The sequence below is a fragment of the Canis lupus genome, chromosome 27 (genome assembly GCF_011100685.1).
Source record: "Canis lupus familiaris isolate Mischka breed German Shepherd chromosome 27, alternate assembly UU_Cfam_GSD_1.0, whole genome shotgun sequence".
Lineage (NCBI taxonomy): Eukaryota > Metazoa > Chordata > Mammalia > Carnivora > Canidae > Canis > Canis lupus.
The window spans coordinates 30,576,478-30,594,157 of NC_049248.1; the positions used below are offsets into that span (position 1 = coordinate 30,576,478).

The window sequence follows — 17,680 nt, forward strand, 5'->3', positions numbered from 1 at the left end:
GTATATATGTGTCTTTGTGTAAGTCTGGGTATGTTTACCTGTGTTTGTGTGTGTATGCCTACTTATATATATTTGTCTCTACTTAAGTGGTGTGTGTGTGTGTGTGTGTGTGTGTGTGTGAGTGACTGCAGGTACATAGGTGTGTCTGGATGTTGTAGGGGAGGAAAAATCTTTTTATACTCTACCGTCCTAGGTTCAAGGACTGGGGGTCTTGAATCAATGTGATAAAAGACAATTGGTGGGGTGCCTGGGTGGCTCAGTTGGTTAAGTGTCCAACTCTTGATTTCAGCTCAGGTCATGATCTCAGGGTCTTGAGATGTGAGATCTTGAGAAAGTGAGATCTAGCCCCCTTATGGGCTTCTGTGCTCAGCACAGTCTGCTTGTCCCTCTCCCTCCCCTTCTACCCTTTCCATCTCTTGTGCTCTCTCTCTAAAATAAATTAAGAAATAAAATCTTTCTCTGTGTAGACTACCACTTCTGACATTAAAAAGAAATTTCCTCAGGACTTTTTCTGTCACTGTATTCTGTACTCAAAGTCTGTTATTGTTTATCACACCTACACATAGGAAATTAAAAAACAACAACCACAGACTAGAGCATTGCATCTCCTTTATCAAAGAAGAGAGTCTTTATTTCTAAGCTAGAATAAGTTGAAGACCTCCACTTTTCTTTGAGCTCACATGAAAAGGCTGAAACAAGTGGACCATTGACCCCATTGTGACCTTAAATGACGTTCCTGTCAGCTCAAACCTGCCTATGAGCTCTGTCTCTAATTTCTTTCTGTAGGTTAGGTGTTGAAAATTGTTCACACTAAGGTTAATACATGAAAATAATTCCTGAATAAAAGAATTCAAGTAAGCAGGAGATTAATATGCACCTTGGTTTTTATTCAGGCCATTGGTGTCTTGGAAATCAATGTAGAAATTATGCAAGAAGAAATTACTCCCCAGCAGGTACTTTGTGAAAAGGTTGTGCCATATCAAATGGCATTGGTAATAGATACTGCATAAATTTAAGACGAGATTGAGGCTTAGGTCTCACTGGGAAATAGAAATGCCTGGATGACAGAATGATAAGTGACTGCATTAAGCATTTTAAATACTTCATTTTTACCAAATGCACTAAGCCAGACAATCATGTCTCCTCAACTGTGACTGGCTGCCATTGATGCTATTATTTTCTGATGATGATTTCACATGAAAGATAAATTTTCCTGTAAGCATCCATTCTGATAAATAAAAGCAATCCAAATGCAAAGAGTGATACAAACAGTAGCAAAACCATCTCTACTCCTGTCAGTAACTGGAATCCCTAGTTAAAGTCCTAGTTCCCATACTACTTAATTTAGAATTTTGATAAAACAGTGTAGTCTCATAGTTCTTATTGCTAAAATTAATGTTTAAATGTATATGATATGCAAACATGAATATATTCTTAAATATAGGTCTATTATAGGCTGAACTCTGTCTACCAAAATTCATGTATTAATTGAGAGGTCCTAACCTCCAGTTCCTCAGATATAACTATATTTGAATATAGGATCTTTTTAAAAAAATTATTTATTTGAGAGAGAGAGAGAGTGTGTGTGTGTGCAACAGAGTAAGGGAGGCAGAGGGTAGAGGAGGGAGCCAAGCAGACTCGCTGATGAGCAGGGAGCCTGACAACAGCTAGATCTCAGGACCCTGGGATCATGACCTGAGCCAAAGGCAGATGCTTAACCCACTAAGTCACCCAGGGGCCCCTGAATACAGGATTTTTAAAATGGTAAAAAGAGGTAATTAATGTGGGCCCTAATCCAATATGACTGATATCCTTGTAAGACATTAGGGAGTGCCTGGGTGGTTCAGTCAGTTAAGCATCTGATTCTTGATTTCCATTCAGGTCATGATTTCAGAGTTGTGGGATCAGGACCTGCATCAGGCTCGGTGCGGGGGCCATGGACCCTACTTGGGATTCTCCTTCTGCCCCTTTCTCTCTCTTTCTGTCTCTCCCTTTCTCTAAAAAAAAATAATAATAATAATAAAAAGACTTAAAAAGTCTTGGTAACTAGGACATGGACATGCACAGAAGAAAGATGATGTGAAGTTTCAGGAAAAAGATGTCCATCTGCAAGCTAGGGAAAGAGGAAGAATCTCTTCTCAGAAAAAACAACCCTGCTCACACTCTGATCTTGAATTTCTAGACTCCAGAACTATGTGGAAATAAATTTCTATTGTTTAAGCCACACAGTGTGTGGTACCTGCTATGGTAGCCTGCTATGGTAGCCCTACCAAACTAATATAAGGTCTCAAATGGCTGTTTGGAGAAAAAATGACATTTATTGTCTCTAGAGAGGTATACTTTTCCCCTTTCATAGAGGGTTGGGCATAAGAGGTTGGGTAGGTGAGAACAGAGTTCTGAAATATTAGTCAACAATGTTGTGATCTGTCTATGATCTGTAATTCCTTTTATTCAGAAAATGCTTGGGCAAAAATAAGATAAGAAAGATCAACATGTACTGAAAATGAAGAATGTTCATGATATATATCATTATAAGAATAAAGAAAAAAATTGCAGTACAGTAGTATAATTCTGTTTACATGTAAGTCCAGATTCCTGCTAGTGCCTGTGTCTACACACTGGAAAAGTATCCCCAACTAAGAATGGAGCAATAATGTTGAGGAGGAAGATCTCATCTGTTGAATAGAGTCAAATGTATACATCTGAACTTAAAATTGTTTTGAAAATAAAATGCTTGAATTTTACTTGTTGTGAACTTGCCTTTAGGGAATTTAGAGCACTATTTTAAAAACGTGTTATTAAATTAACCAGATGTTAAACCTGGCAGACACTTTTACTGTGGTAGAGATGTTACAAATGTTTGTTTAATGTCTTCTTGTTAACTGATATTGTTCTTTTTTTTTTTTTTTTTTTTTTTTGATATTGTTCTTTTTAATATGTGTTTTGGCTTTGAAAAAAATCTGGTGTTAAACCAAACTTACATTGTTATCTTGTTTAACTGAGTACTTATTAAGGAGTAGGCATGATTATAGGCCCTGTGACACAATGGAGATAAGATAGGGCCCCTGACTTTTATATTCTAGGGGTGGTGTTGATAGTGAAATATATAATTATCAATTAATACATAATTATGATCTGTCATGCTCAGAATCTTTGTGTAGGAATCATCAAAAAGGAATGGCATTTTCTAGACTCAGGCATTAGCAGGTTGTTGGCCTTATGATGGTTTCTAAATTGGTTTTAGGCAAGGTATTTCCCCTCTACCTCAAAGTCTCTTTCTGGGAATGATTAATTTTCCAATCATTTAATCTTAAAATGGACTATCATTGGGGCTTTTAATTCTTTAATTTATAGTCTGGCAGGGTAGACTTAGGGTCTGTATTAAATGAGTCTATAGGCCACAGGATACTTAATTTTTCAATGGTTAGGTTTCATTTTATCTTTAATAATCACAATAAGGAGATTTCCTTAAAAGTATGTCCACATCCAGTAGAAAATAATGGATAGCTAAGACCTGAATAGTTAAAATTATTGTGAGTATATATTTTTAGAACAAAAATCATAGAATAAGTTGTAGTTGTCTCATTACATTTTCATGGAGCACACATTTATGAGTACCTCATAAAATAATAGCAAAGATGATAATGGTAGGAACTGGAACTTACTAATTTACACTGTTTATAAGCACTTCTGTATAACGGTTGAATCTTCATAACCAGCATATAAGGTAGGCACCTTTATCAGCCCTATTTTATAGGCAAATGAAGTGAGATCCAAAGAGATTAAGTAACTTTTTCAAACAGAAAATTTGCTTAATGACATTTCTCACATTATCTCCTCAAGCTAGTTTTTATTAAAAAATATTTTATTTATTTATTCATGAATGACACATAGAGGCAGAGACACAGGCAGAGGGAGAAGCAGGCTCCTCGTAGGGATCCCGACGTGGGACTCGATCCTGGGACTCCAGGATCAAGCCCTGGGTGGAAGGCAGGCGCTCAACTGATGAGCCACCCTCAAGCTAGTTTGATTTTAGATGACCAACCATCCCAGTTTGCCTGGGGCACTTCCGGTTTTATCACTGAAAGTCCTGCATCCTGGGAAAACCTTTGTCTCAAGGAAACCAAAACATCTCTCAAATTGGTCACTCGAATGTTTCCAGTAATTATTTAAATGTTTTCAGTAATTATTTATATTAAATTATTTAATTATATCTGATGTTTTCATCTTTCTTCTAATTTATTAAAGTGACCCTTTGTATATAATAAATGTTAACTTTCACATAAAATGTATGAGAAGGAATATTCCAAAGACACTACTTTGGGCCCTGGGGACATGGAAATGAAACAGGCAAAGTGAGTCAGTGTTCAATGGTGGGATACTGGAAATGGGCCCAGGCTCAGAGTGGATAGTGTTGGTTCATTTCTACTGCCTGAAATAAACCTGATTAGGAATACTTTTGAGTTGGGATACCTGGGTGGCTTAGCGGTTAAGCAGCACAGGGCATGATCCTGGAGTCCCAGGATCAAGTCCCACATTGGGCTCCTTGCATGGAGCCTGCTTCTCCCTCTGTCTATATCTCTGCCTCTCTCTCTCTGTGTCTCTCATGAATAAATAAATAAATAAAGTCTTAAAAAAAAAAAGAAATACTTTTGAGATTCTCAACTGGAGTAACTCCAGATGGAGTCTCAAGCATGGTAGGACTGCATTGACACTACAAGTTTAAACCTGAAATGTGGAATACATTAAGATAATTAGATGACATATTAGTATTGGAGTGCTAGGTTCAATCCTGGGCTCCTAAGTCCTTCTACAATTTAACTCATGAACAAATCTTAACATCTTTGTTTCTCGATTTATTCATTTAAGTGAGCAAAGTTAGTTTCCTATTTCACCTTCATAGTGTAAGCTGTAATTTTTGGGTTGGCATAATTTCTATCTTTTGTTAGTTGTGGAATCATTCTTACTCTTATTTGTCTACTTATTAATTCAGTCATTTACTTACCCAACCCACAAGTACTTACTGAATGGCTAAAACTGCTCTCAGATTAGATGTAAGGCAAAAAAAGGCTAAGAAGATTTCATACTATCTTTCCAAGCTATATTCTCATTGTAATGGAAGTCTTTAGTCAAAGGAATGGTTATATAATAATGCAGTTTTAGATATCCACTGATTGCAATGTGCCTGGGTGGCTCATTCCATTAAGCGTCTGCTTTCCGCTCAGGTCCTGATCCCGGGGTCCTAGGATAGGGCCCTTGGTGGGCTCCTTGCTCAGCAGGGAGTCTGCTTCTCCCTCTTCCTCTGCCCCCCCCTTTTTTTTTTAAATCTTTTTATTTATTTATGATAGTCACACAGAGAGAGAGAGAGAGGCAGAGATATAGGCAGAGGGAGAAGCAGGCTCCATGCACCGGGAGCCAGACGTGGGATTCGATCCCGGGTCTCCAGGATCGCGCCCTGGGCCAAAGGCAGGCACCAAACCGCTGCGCCACCCAGGGATCCCTCTCCCTCTGCCCCTTAACCCTGCTTGTGCTCTCTCTCCTTCTTTTTTCAAATAAATAAATAAAAAATCTTAAAAAAAAAAAAAGACATCCACTGATTGAGTAGAGAAGTTTGGATTAATCTTTAAGAAATTTATGCAGATGAGTAATCACTAGTGAGGTTGGGAATCGAAATGATCTTATTTGTATGTTATTATCTATATCTTTCAGTTATTTGACAATTATTTATTGAGTACGTTCTGTAGAAAAGGAACTGTGTTAGTCCTGAAAGGAATACAAAATTGAATGATATTTTGTCCCTTCCCTCAAGTAGGTATGTATCTTGATAAGAAAGATGATGCATTCACATGGGGACCATCTGTAAACTAGTACATAACAACCTCTATATCAAGGAGTCTCATGGGAAGAAATTATAGTCATTAAATTATTGGGAATATTGTGGAGAAACTTGAAGACTAGACAAAGGATTTTAAATTTTATTTGATAGGTGGTGAGAATCCATCAGAGGTTTTTAAACAGGGTTAATGTAATCAAAGCATAACTGGGCAGTACTGAATTGCTCTTCATACCACACAGATAGGCATATTTATTCATTATTCTGTATTTTTCTTCTCTAAGATGTAAGTTCCAGAAGAGTAGGGGCTTGGTTTTGTTTTATTGCTGTTATTGCTGGCACTGCAAAAAATGGCTGGTATGTAATGAGTTCTTAAGTATTTGTTAACTGTTTAATGGATTTGTTTAGAGGTTATCAGACTTTTTTTGTTCATACTGCACTTTGTGCCTCGGAAATTCTTATGGCACCTCCAGGCAAAAAAAGAAAAAAAAAGGAAGAAAAAGAAAATTAACGATTTCATTTATTTACAAACACAGCACTTTCAAAAAATAACAGTAAAAAAAGCTTTATAAAGATATGGCATCAATGAAGGGAATGTACAGTTTGAAGGTGAACTACTTTGGGCTAATAGTTCATGTGGCATCTGAGAGATGTCAGATAAGTTACACTTGAAAATTTAAAATATCCCGTGAGTTAAAGTGTCCTGTGAGTTCCCTGCAGTACCCTGGCTCCTGCACACAATTTGAGATGAAAAGAACTATGTTAGGTCCCTATATCCTCATCGCTCTTCTATAGGATATATTTCTATGTTCCTACCAAACTTAGTATTTTTAATTAGATTTTACTTTATTTTATTTTATCCAGCTGCTCTAATTGCTGGGCTTCAAGCCATTGACTAGAGCACAAAGGTGAAACTGATTTTCATAGTAAGAATGCCAAAGTCAATGCACAACCTACCAATTTATCATTACAACCATTCCAGTATTATTAGATCAACATTTTGAATTTGATCCACGATAGGAATATATTATGTGTATACATATGTTCCACGTAATATATTCCTACGAGAATACATTCCATGTACTATTTTCTTATGAGTCTCCAAAAAAAGACCATTATTCAAATAAAGTTTGTGAAACCTGCATATTACTATACTTATCTTCAATAAAAGTGTAGTTGTAAGTCTTAATCATTGGTTTAATAACTTTCAGAGAAAAGTCAATACCTAAATTAAATATACACATCAATTTTAAGTCCAATTCTGATTCCAAAAACATTGTAACATGGATAAAAGTGTACCACAAATTAAGAATATATTGAATATCCTCTTTCTTAGAGAGTCAAAATGCAAATTAGATATTAGAAGCCTGACATTTTAGAAAACTTACTAATTTTTATTTTACTCTGAATTATCCAAAATTACTTGACCACAAATATCTTTTTTCATGTATTACCTACTCATATATTCTGACTCCAATGATCAAGAAATTTTTTTTTTTTTTTGATCAAGAAATTTTGATTTAACATTTGACTTGTTGTTTACAAAGAGACCCCCAATATTTGGTCCAAAGGTGTTCAAAAGCATGCTTTTAGGAATGCCTTGAATTTTTTTTTCTCATCTGATTTCCCACTAGGTGGTAGTGTTACAACACCAAATCCTTCACAATAATGGCCTAGCATTTCCAATTCAGTTCCACAAGCATTTGCTGAGTGCCTGCTATATGTAAGATAATAATGATATATAGGTTAGTGATTTTGCTGAAGCAAGAATCCAGCCCTCTTTATTCTCAGGCAAATGTTCTTTCCATTATACACAGCATAGGATTAAGAAAGCAAATGCCCAGTTTTCTTAAACAAGAGTCTTTGAGAAACTATACACTTAAAAAACTGTAGAGAGAATTTTTAAAGGAGTTCATTCAAGAAGGCAATTCTCTTAAAAGAATGTAAGGGCAGCAGCATAAAAGATCCATGAAACCTTATGAAACTTTTCCATGAGTTTCTAGACCCCAGGAAGGTGAGAGACAGAGTCTGTTCTAGAAACATTTCAGCTAAGGAACAATTTATAGAGCAGATCTAAAGTAGTTGGAGCACATATGATTCATGCATGCATATAGGTCATAGAGTGATCTGTGACCTAGGTATCTGTCTTATGATTTTGAAGCTGCTTGATAGGCTGGTGTGATACTACAAGAAGTGACCTTAATGGTTAGCTGTGTTGAGACGTTTAGTTTATAAATGAGGCAGCTGAGGTTAAGGGAAAACAAGTCACTTATCAGGATCCCAGGAATATCTTTAGCACACACATGAGTGGTGGAAAATCAAAGCATATCTGTCTTTACATCATTTTTCTTGCTCTTTCATTTTGAGGATCACTGATATATACCCTTTTCCCTACAATAAAACTTGGTACCTTCTGAGGCTCCCTGCCTGTCTGGAACTTTTTGCTACCATGCTTGCTGTATTATGAACAGAAATCTATCTGATTCACAGGGCTCTTGGCTCTTCCATCGTAGAATGGATCATCTCAAAGTCCCTAGAAGGTAGCATGGTGCCTAGAACATGGCCAGTAATCTGATAAATATAGATGAATCTATCCTGACCCATCCCTTCATCACCACCTAGTCAGATGGCCATGCCAGTGTACTGGAGGCAAGGGGCATGATTTGCTAAAACTTCCAGAGCCCTTCTTTATTGCCGGTAATATTTAAACAAAATCTTTTTGTAAATAACATTGTTACTCTTCTTGCCTATTTCATATGGTTTCTATGTTATTATTTTATATTATAAACTCCTTCCCTGCCCTGATATTTATAGACATTTTCCTATCTTTTCACCTAGTACTGCTAGTTTTTCATATTGACATTTAAATCTTTAATAAGTCTAGAATGTACTTTTGCATAAGGTTAGTTTCCTAATACTATTTATTGACTTACCTATCCTTCTCCCACTGATTTAAGGTGTCACATTTGTTATGATTTTTCTATAATTATATAATAAAACAATAATATAATTCATAATTATATACAATACAATAAAATATAGTAAAATATGTAATATATATACTATGTATAATAAAATATGTAAAATACATTCATGTATATAATATATAAGGTAATATGTATATGTTTCTATAATTTTATTATACTTTACAGATTTGTCCATTTTTCTGATGTTTTATTATAGAAAGTATCAAATATATTACTTTTTTCTTTGAACAAATGGGTAGGAAATTTAATAAATACTGTGAATATTGAAAATGGAGATAGGTAAGTGAGCAATATACTTAGCACCAATATTCTATGAATTGACAAACTTATGAGGAGCTAGTTTTTATTGCTGTAGAAGTTTGAGGCTTATGAGAGATGACCAGGGAATATGTGGTGATGAACTTCCTGAGCTGAGTAGGGATTTGCACATTTTCCTCATCTACTCTAACAGATACCTTGGTAGATTTTGCTTGTGTTTGAGAAACATAGTCATCAAGAATTATTCCAGAGAACACATTATTTTTTTCCTGGAGACATACCCATAAAATATTTAAGGACAGTTGAAGGCAGAATCAGAATAATCCTGAGGAGGAAAATTACAATTTTCTCTGTCTCAAGTTAATGAAATAGAAAAAAAATTGAAGGATAGATAGTAAATTGTGTGAAATTATGAGGATTAAATGAGATAACAGCCCAAATTAGATGACTATCTTCTTTAGAAAAGGTTCTATGAAATCCTTCTAGGCAACAGAGACTTTAGTAAGAATATAGTAAAGAAAAAAAATGTTTGAATATGTAGTTGAGCAGTTTTCTTTCCATTTGATGAAATAGCCGCTAAGTGGATAAAAAAAAATGTATTTTAGAGTTAAATTTTTTGAAAATGGAATTTTTTTTCCTCTAACACGAATAAGGAATATGTGCTTAAAGGTTTACGGTTTGCATGAAAATTCATGTGCTTTGGTCATAGTAGTAGAGTAACGTTGTTTTGTTTTGTTTCTTTTTGAGGAGGGAAGGTCTCACATACCTTTGTTAATTAGTTCTATAGATTAGGCCAAATGTAAAGTTCTCCAGTTTAGAAGTATACTGTAGAGCTCTAGCAGTTCTCTTGTTAATGAGAAAATTATTAATAGGTTAATTCAGGGCATATTTGATCTGTGTTTTTGAGGAGAAATTGTCAAAGCTCTTATCTTTGCAGGTTGAAGTTGGAAACCATTTTTAGTGTCAAGAGTTTTGTACTTCCCTGGTTTTGCAATTCAAAAGACACAACTTTGGCAGCTAAGAAGTCAATCTGGAGGAGCGGTTTGTCAAGGACCTCTATAGGAACTGAGGTGGAATCGCAGTCCTGGGACATAAGACTGTTTCTGTGGATTGTTTTATTGGAAACCCACGAATAGTACACATAGGTAGCAAGAAATTAAAAACCCGTGTGGGGATCCCTGGGTGGCGCAGCGGTTTGGCGCCTGCCTTTGGCCCAGGGCGCGATCCTGGAGACCCGGGATCAAATCCCACATCGGTCTCCCGGTGCATGGAGCCTGCTTCTCCCTCTGCCTATGTCTCTGCCTCTCTCTCTCTCTCTCTCTCTCTCTCTCTCTCTGTGACTATCATAAATAAATAAAAATTAAAAAAAATTAAAAAAAAAAAACAACCTGTGTGGTAGATTGATTGTATTAATGACTTCCTGTCTTCATGCTCTTTGCCCTGTAGGGCAACTTGGTAGGGCACCAATAGTCTGAGCTGGGCCATGTTATTTATTTTGTTAAATGGAATGTTGTAGGGTAACCAACTGCCCTGTTTGCCTGGAGCTAAGGGGGCTTCCTGCATGTGGGACAGACAAGGCAAACTAGGACAAGTTGGTCATCCTAAGACTTGGCAAAGTGACCAAGCAGAGGCTGGAAAGGAGCCTTCACTTGCCACTCCTGCTTTATCTTGAGGGGGATGCTCAGTTAGACTGATGAACAAAGACATACCTGGAACAGAACTGTGTTCTCCCAGTCTGCCCAGCTGAAGAGTCCTACATCAGTTGATTCTTGGTGAATCATGCACCCATGCATGAGCTCAGTCAGGTGGGCAGAAATCCACAGATGGAGAGCTAAATAAATGTTGTTGAATGCCACTATGGTTGTGGGCTAGGCAGCATTCTTGTGCAATAGATAAATGATATACCTACTTACATTTATTTAATATATACATTATTTAAAAAAAATAAAAAAATATACATTATTTAGATTGACTGACAAATTAGGCAATAAAGAGCAGAACATCCCATATTTGTAAGATATGACCATTATATGTTTTTGTATTTAAAATTGTTTTATGGGGGCACCTGGCTGGCTCAGTTGGTAAAGCATGCAACTGGGATACCTGGGTGGCTCAGCGGTTGGGCATCTGCCTTTGGCTCAGGGTGTGATCCCAGAGTCCTGGGATCGAGTCTCCCATCAGACTTCCTGCATGGAGCCTGCTTCTCCCTCTGCCTATCTCTGCCTCTTTCTCTCTCTCTGTGTGTCTCTCATAAATAAATAATCTTAAAAAGAAAGCATGCAACTCATGATCTCAAGGTTGTGAGTTCAAGCCCCTTGTTGGGGTAGAGATTACTTAAAAATAAAATCTTTTAAAGTAAATAAATAAATAAATAAATAAATAAATAAATAGTTTTATAATTTAGATATCATTATTGTCATATGCTCAGATGATTGCATTGATAATGATTTTTCAAGATATAGCTGGAAGGTCAGATGTGTAATTTAGCAGAACTCAGTGCACAGAGATTTGGTAATCATATCCCTCGTGTGTCTTTTTTTTTTTTTTTAAGATTTTATTTACTTGTTATTTGACAGAGAGAGAAAGCATAAGCAGGCAGAGCAGCAGGCAGAGGGAGAGGGAGAAGCAGGCTCCCCATTGAGCAGAGAGTCCAATGTGAGGCTTGATCCCAGGACCCTGGAATCATGACCTGACCCACAGGCCAGATGCCCAATCAACTGAGCCACCCAGGTAAAGTTTTGTCCCTCTTGCTTTCTGGCTGTTGGTGGTTTGATGTGAATTGTTCCATGTTATTCTGGATGAGGAATCTTGGTCCTTCTACTTCTCTACCTTCTCAGCTGCTTCTCTCCATTATTTGAAGTCATGTTTCTATTTTCTGGAAATCCACCATTTCACCTTTTATTAGGACATCTGTTTGAAGAGCCCATTGCCATTTATTTCCTCTGTACATGCAGCTCATGAAAAACTGAATTTTACAGTTGGAATGAATTACATCCTCTCAGTTTTCTGATGAAGGAACTGAAATTTGTAGAAGTAAGAACACCCGAAGCACTCAGCGAATTAGTTGCAGAAGTAGGACTGGAACTTGAGAACATTGATTGCTGCTTTAGATATGTTTTGTTCTAATTATTTATTTTTATTTTTTATTTAAAAATTTTTATTTAACACTCAGTGCTCTTTACATTAAGTGCTGTCCTTAATGCCCATCAGCCAATTATCCCAACTCCCTTCCCATGATCCAGATGTGCTTTAATAATCTGAGGAACATGTCCTCAGGGACAGTGAAGCATCTCTCAGCTCTGCCCTCTCACCAGAGAGGACTGGCCTACACTTCCCTACTCTCAGTGGAAAAGTGTGGTGTTGCCAAGCTGAGTGAGGTCAAGCTTATTTGCATATGTAAGAATAGATACAAAAGGAAAAAGAAAAAACAAATTATTTTATTTTTCCTGGTACAAAAAGGAATGGAGACTACCCCCCCCACCCCATTTTTTTTCTTTCAGAGCATTTTCTTTAGAAAACTTGCAGTTGTGCTTTGGGATGTATATAAACCTTTTTAAAGCCAGAATCAGCCTCTTGCCTGCATTACAACCCTGGAGTATGTTCCCCAAGGACCTGGGACCCATTTCTTTGAAACATAATCATTAAGGAAAATAGTGTCCCTATTCTCTCAGTTTCTGTGGGAGGGTAGAAGCCTAGCCTCCATGGGTGCCCCACTCCAGAACTATGATAGCCCCCTCAATTACTGAGTGAATCTAGGATGGACTATGTGTGACACATGGTGCTCTCAAGTTATCTTACTTAAGGACTAGTTATCATTCCATTTTAGAATATGTATGCAATGGGCTGAATATGCCTGACTATATAAAAGGGTGAGATATTTTTCCGTCTTTGCAATTTCTTAGTGGATTGCCTGTGATGTGTGTCACTTTCTGGTTTAATATTTATTCATTAATAAAACCATTTTATTTCTCTTATACGTTCATGGAGAAGTTATCTGAGTTGGCAGGAGATTTATTTCTTTAAGAGAGAGCATGGGCACATGTGTGCACAAACACATGCGAACAGTTGGGGAGGGCCAGAGAGAGAGAGAGAAAAAAAAAAACAAACTCTTTTTTTTTTTTTTTTTGAGAAAAAACTTAAGAAGGCTCTATGTCCAGTGAGGAGCTCCACCCAGGACTAGACCTTGTGACCTTGAGATCTTGACCTAAGCCAAGATCAAGAGTTGGATGCTTAACTGACTGAGCCACCCAGGGGTCCCAGGAAATTTTGTTTTTAATTATATTTGCATAATACATGATAAACAGTAGTAGAGAGAGAGGGAGAGGATAGGAACAGAGGTTGCTTGAATAGGAGAAGCATTTAGCTTCTAGGTGGCTTTGAAGAGGGAAATAGGCTCAAAAGGCACTAAAGTGAAAGCATGGATGAGAGAGGAAAAGAGAATTTTTAACAAACATTGTTACTCATTCTACGTATGCATTTTCCTTTACAGTGTTCAAGAAATAGGAATAAAGGACTTGGGCTTAAAAATTGAAATTACTGTGGTATACTGTTCTTTTGACCACAATATCACTCTGGGGCTAAAGAAAAGAAGCTATAGTTTTATTGCAATTCAAATGAAATGAAGATTTATGATTTTGAAATCTTATCTTCTCTCAGTTACATTCAGGCAGCACACATGCTCCAATCTATTTAGTATGTTCTAACTAGGTTTATCTTTCAAAAACACTTGGACAAACATATCAATAGAAAAGTGGGCAAAGGATATGAATGGTCAATTTAAAAATTAATTTTGTACTATATCTATAAAAAATTATTGAAATACCTTAGTTATTAAGGAAATGTAAGTTAAGATAACCATAATACAGCAATTTTTACTTGGCAAGGATATAAAATGATAATTTTCAATTTAGATAAATTATGTGAATAGGAGAATTCTCAGAATAAATTGCTGTAACTTTTTCAGCAACATGTATATTAAAACATTAATATTTCCTTTCATTCATAATTTTTTCTAAACTTGCACCCAATAGAAAAAATCTTACAATATTCTGATATCATTGCTTTTAACATCAAAATTTGAAAATGCTATAATAGCCAAGGAATAGATTTGATAAATTATGATATATTCATATAAAGAAATACTATATGATTAATATGATTTTTAATGCTCATTGATTTGGAAAAGTAGTCTTAATATAATGTAAAACCAAAAAAGCAGGTTTCATAATAGCATATACTGTATAATCAATCCTATTTTCTTTAAAAAGCATCTCAACATATATTAAAATGTTACATTAATTATTTCTACATCTATGTATTTTTTGTGTTACTTGTTTTTTTTTTTAGTTTTTTGGTAAAAGCTTTATTGAAATATAATTCACATATCTGGGTGGCTACTTGGTTAAGTGTCTGCCTTCGGCTCAGGTCATGATCTTGGAGTCCTTGGGATGGAGCCCCATATCAGGCTCCCTGCTCGAGTCTGCTTCTTCCTCTCCCACTCCCTCTGTGCCTATCCTCTGCTCATGCTTTCTCTCTCTCTCTCTCAAATAAATAAATAAAATCTTAAAAAAAAACAAACCCAGCTTAAAATAATCAATATGCCAAAGAAGCATATCTTGGAATGGCTAAATTTGCTCCCCTACAGCATTATATAGCTATTATTATTATTTACTATTATGAATGGGTCCTTTCTTAAAATTACATTTTCTAAATTTAATATTAAAATGCTGTTGTAGGCATTTGTAACAAAAACTATTTCCATTAAAAACATTTTAGTGGTCAAATAAAGGCTTCTTAGAATTTAAGAAAAGGCCTCAAGACAATTGCTTCTCAGTATTTTCACCAATTTTTAGCACTGTAGGAAATATAAAACAAAACAGGTCACTATGCAAATGTAACAAATATAAATGAATTAAATTATATTACTGCTTTGTTCAAAAGTCTCTGGTGCCTATTCCTTTGGGGCATCGTCAGCTGTAAACCCATCCACAATCTAATTCTAATTCTAATTCTAACACATTAATTTATTGATTAGTTATTTGGTTGATTCTTTTCACAAACACAAATTTGCCAGGTCGTTCCTATTTTCTCTAGAAGAGAAATAATCCATAATCTTTGCTGCAATTTAAACATGCCTGTACATCACTTCTTCCCTGCCTATGGAGTTTCACATAACTGGAAGTCCATTTATTCAACACCTACCATCCATTAAGGCAAACTCATGAACCTATTCTTTTTTCTTCAAATACTCCAACTCATACTTCTTCCATTTCAAATAATTCAATTTCCTACTATTTATTCTGAATAGTCTATATACATTGTGAGATTTCAACTCTGAGATTATGACTGACTGAGAAGGAACTCTGATAGTGACACTTGCTCCCATTTGAGGATGGAACTATTTATTGGTTTTGCTGTCTGTATAGTAACCTCTTTCTATCTGATTGGTCTAGAGGGGTTCCTTGACATGAACTTTACTGAGGAAAATTAACAATTAAATTTAAGATGTGACAAAATAGTGAATTTTAAACTTAAAGCATTAAGGTTCTGCAGGATTCTAATTTTGATCATAATATTTTCATTTAAGTTTATAGTTTTCTTAAATGTGTTTTAAATGTGTTCATCTAGAACTGATTGGAATTTTACAGTTTACCCCTATACTTTAAAATTAGTTCCATAGGAAGAAAACCCATAAAATACCACTCATAACCCATTTATTACTTCTTTTTCTTTAAGAATCCTCTGCTGCATTGGTCTGCTAATAGTTTCTTTTCTGTCCCTGTTTGCTTGTGCAGTGCCTTCAGCCTCTGTTGCTATCCCCATTCTTTCTATTCAACAAAATTTTACTAAATCTTATAATTTTGGCTCAAGACATGTCTGTATCACTATTAATAATTGAATTTGATCTAAATCGATCTTTTTCTATTTATATTTCTGCAATTTTTTTCACATTGTCTGTATATATATTATATGCTTGTTTTGTCTCAAAATTATTGTGTTTCATCTTTCAAAAAAATTAGTCTGAGAATTTAGTTCTTGCAAGAACAGGCTTTATGGGTGGTAGAAAGACCATGGATTCAGAACCTGGTTTGATCTGTAGCTCTGCCATTTTCCAGCTATTTGATCGTGAGCAAGTTATTAATCCCTCTGATAAATGCTTTTCTTTTCTGTTAATGAAGGTTAAGATATTTCATCATAGGTTTGTGGTGAGGAATAAATGCAGTAATAAATAATGTGCTATGTAAATAGTAAGTGCTCTTAAAAGCGATTATCTTTTTCTTACCAGATAGAAAAGGTTGGTTTTACTGTGGTAACAATTTAAACCTCAGTCATGTAACATAGAAGTTACACACACCTCTTGGATTTCATGTCCAACATGGGACAGCAGTGGTGTTCTGCTCAATGGAGTGACTCAAGGACCTAAGATAATGGAGACTTCATTCTGATATGTGCTTCCAGGATCATGGAAATGGTAGGGACAGAGCATGACAAATGCATGGATATTAAAACTTCTTCTTGGAATTAATATGCCACTGGTCCAAACAGATTACATATTAAACATACCATTGGCCCAAACAAATTACATGTTCAAACCTAACTTCATAAAGAGGCAGAAAGTGCAATCCCACTATGTTCTGAAAGGAGAGAGTCAGAAATATTTGATGAACAGAAAGGATGACATATCCTTTATAGCACTTGTAATGCTACACATTGAACAAATTCTCAATGAATAGATGCTTACTGAATAAATATTGACATGTCTAGGAAAGAATTAGGGCTCATAGTTAGATAAAAGGTTCTTTTTTGATTAGGTTTATGAAACCATAAAGGATTTCTCTTTCATGGAAAAGTGGAAAATTATCATTACCTTTATTTAGTAACAGGTGATAATAGAAAATATATTGGTCTCTACTCCTAGTTCCTGGCATAAAGCTCCTAAAACTCTTATAATTTCCTAAATGATAAGAGCTCTAGGAACATCTTTTGTTTAGTCTTTGACTCCGGTTCCTGACAAAGGGCTCCTGAAACCCTTATAATTCCCTGGGTGGTTGGTGTATCTTTTTTTTTTTTTTAATGAGGCAACTCTGGTGGGCTCCTCAATGGTACCTAGGGGTGAGGGCTGATCACCGGAAGGTCTGTACCATGAATAGAAGCTTGGAATTTTCAGCTTTCCCCCCATTATCTTGAGAAGAGAGAAGGGCTGGAAATGGAGTTAATGATCTATCATACCCAAGTGATGAAACCTCCATAAAAATTCCAGTAGTATGGGGTTCAAAGAGCTTTCAAGTCGGTGAACACATCCAAGTACCAGGAGGGTGATGCATTCCAACTCCATGGTAACAGAAGCTCCTGTGCTCCAGATCCTTCCAGACTTCACCCTATGTATCTCTTCGATCTGACTGTTCATTTGTATCCTTTATCATATCCTTTAATAAACTGTTAAATGTAAGTAACTGGTTTTCTGACTTCTGTAAGTTGCTCTAACAAATTAATTGAATCTGAGGAGGGGGTCGTGGGTGCCTCTGATTTATAGCTAGGCTATGTCAGAAGCACGGGTGACAACCTGGATTTGTAATTGGCATCTGAAGTTGCTATGTCCAAG

At 35.9% G+C, this 17,680-nt stretch overlaps 1 long non-coding RNA gene across 2 annotated transcripts in view; it reads right to left on the reverse strand.

Moving 5' to 3' along the window:
- LOC119866310 overlaps positions 1-17,399 on the reverse strand; it is a 42,497-nt gene extending 25,098 nt beyond the window's left edge. For both annotated transcript variants that reach the window (XR_005379650.1, XR_005379651.1), the window contains exon 1: positions 17,308-17,399. This is a non-coding gene — a long non-coding RNA (uncharacterized LOC119866310). The remainder of the gene's footprint in view (positions 1-17,307) is intronic.
- Positions 17,400-17,680: the final 281 nt, after the last annotated feature.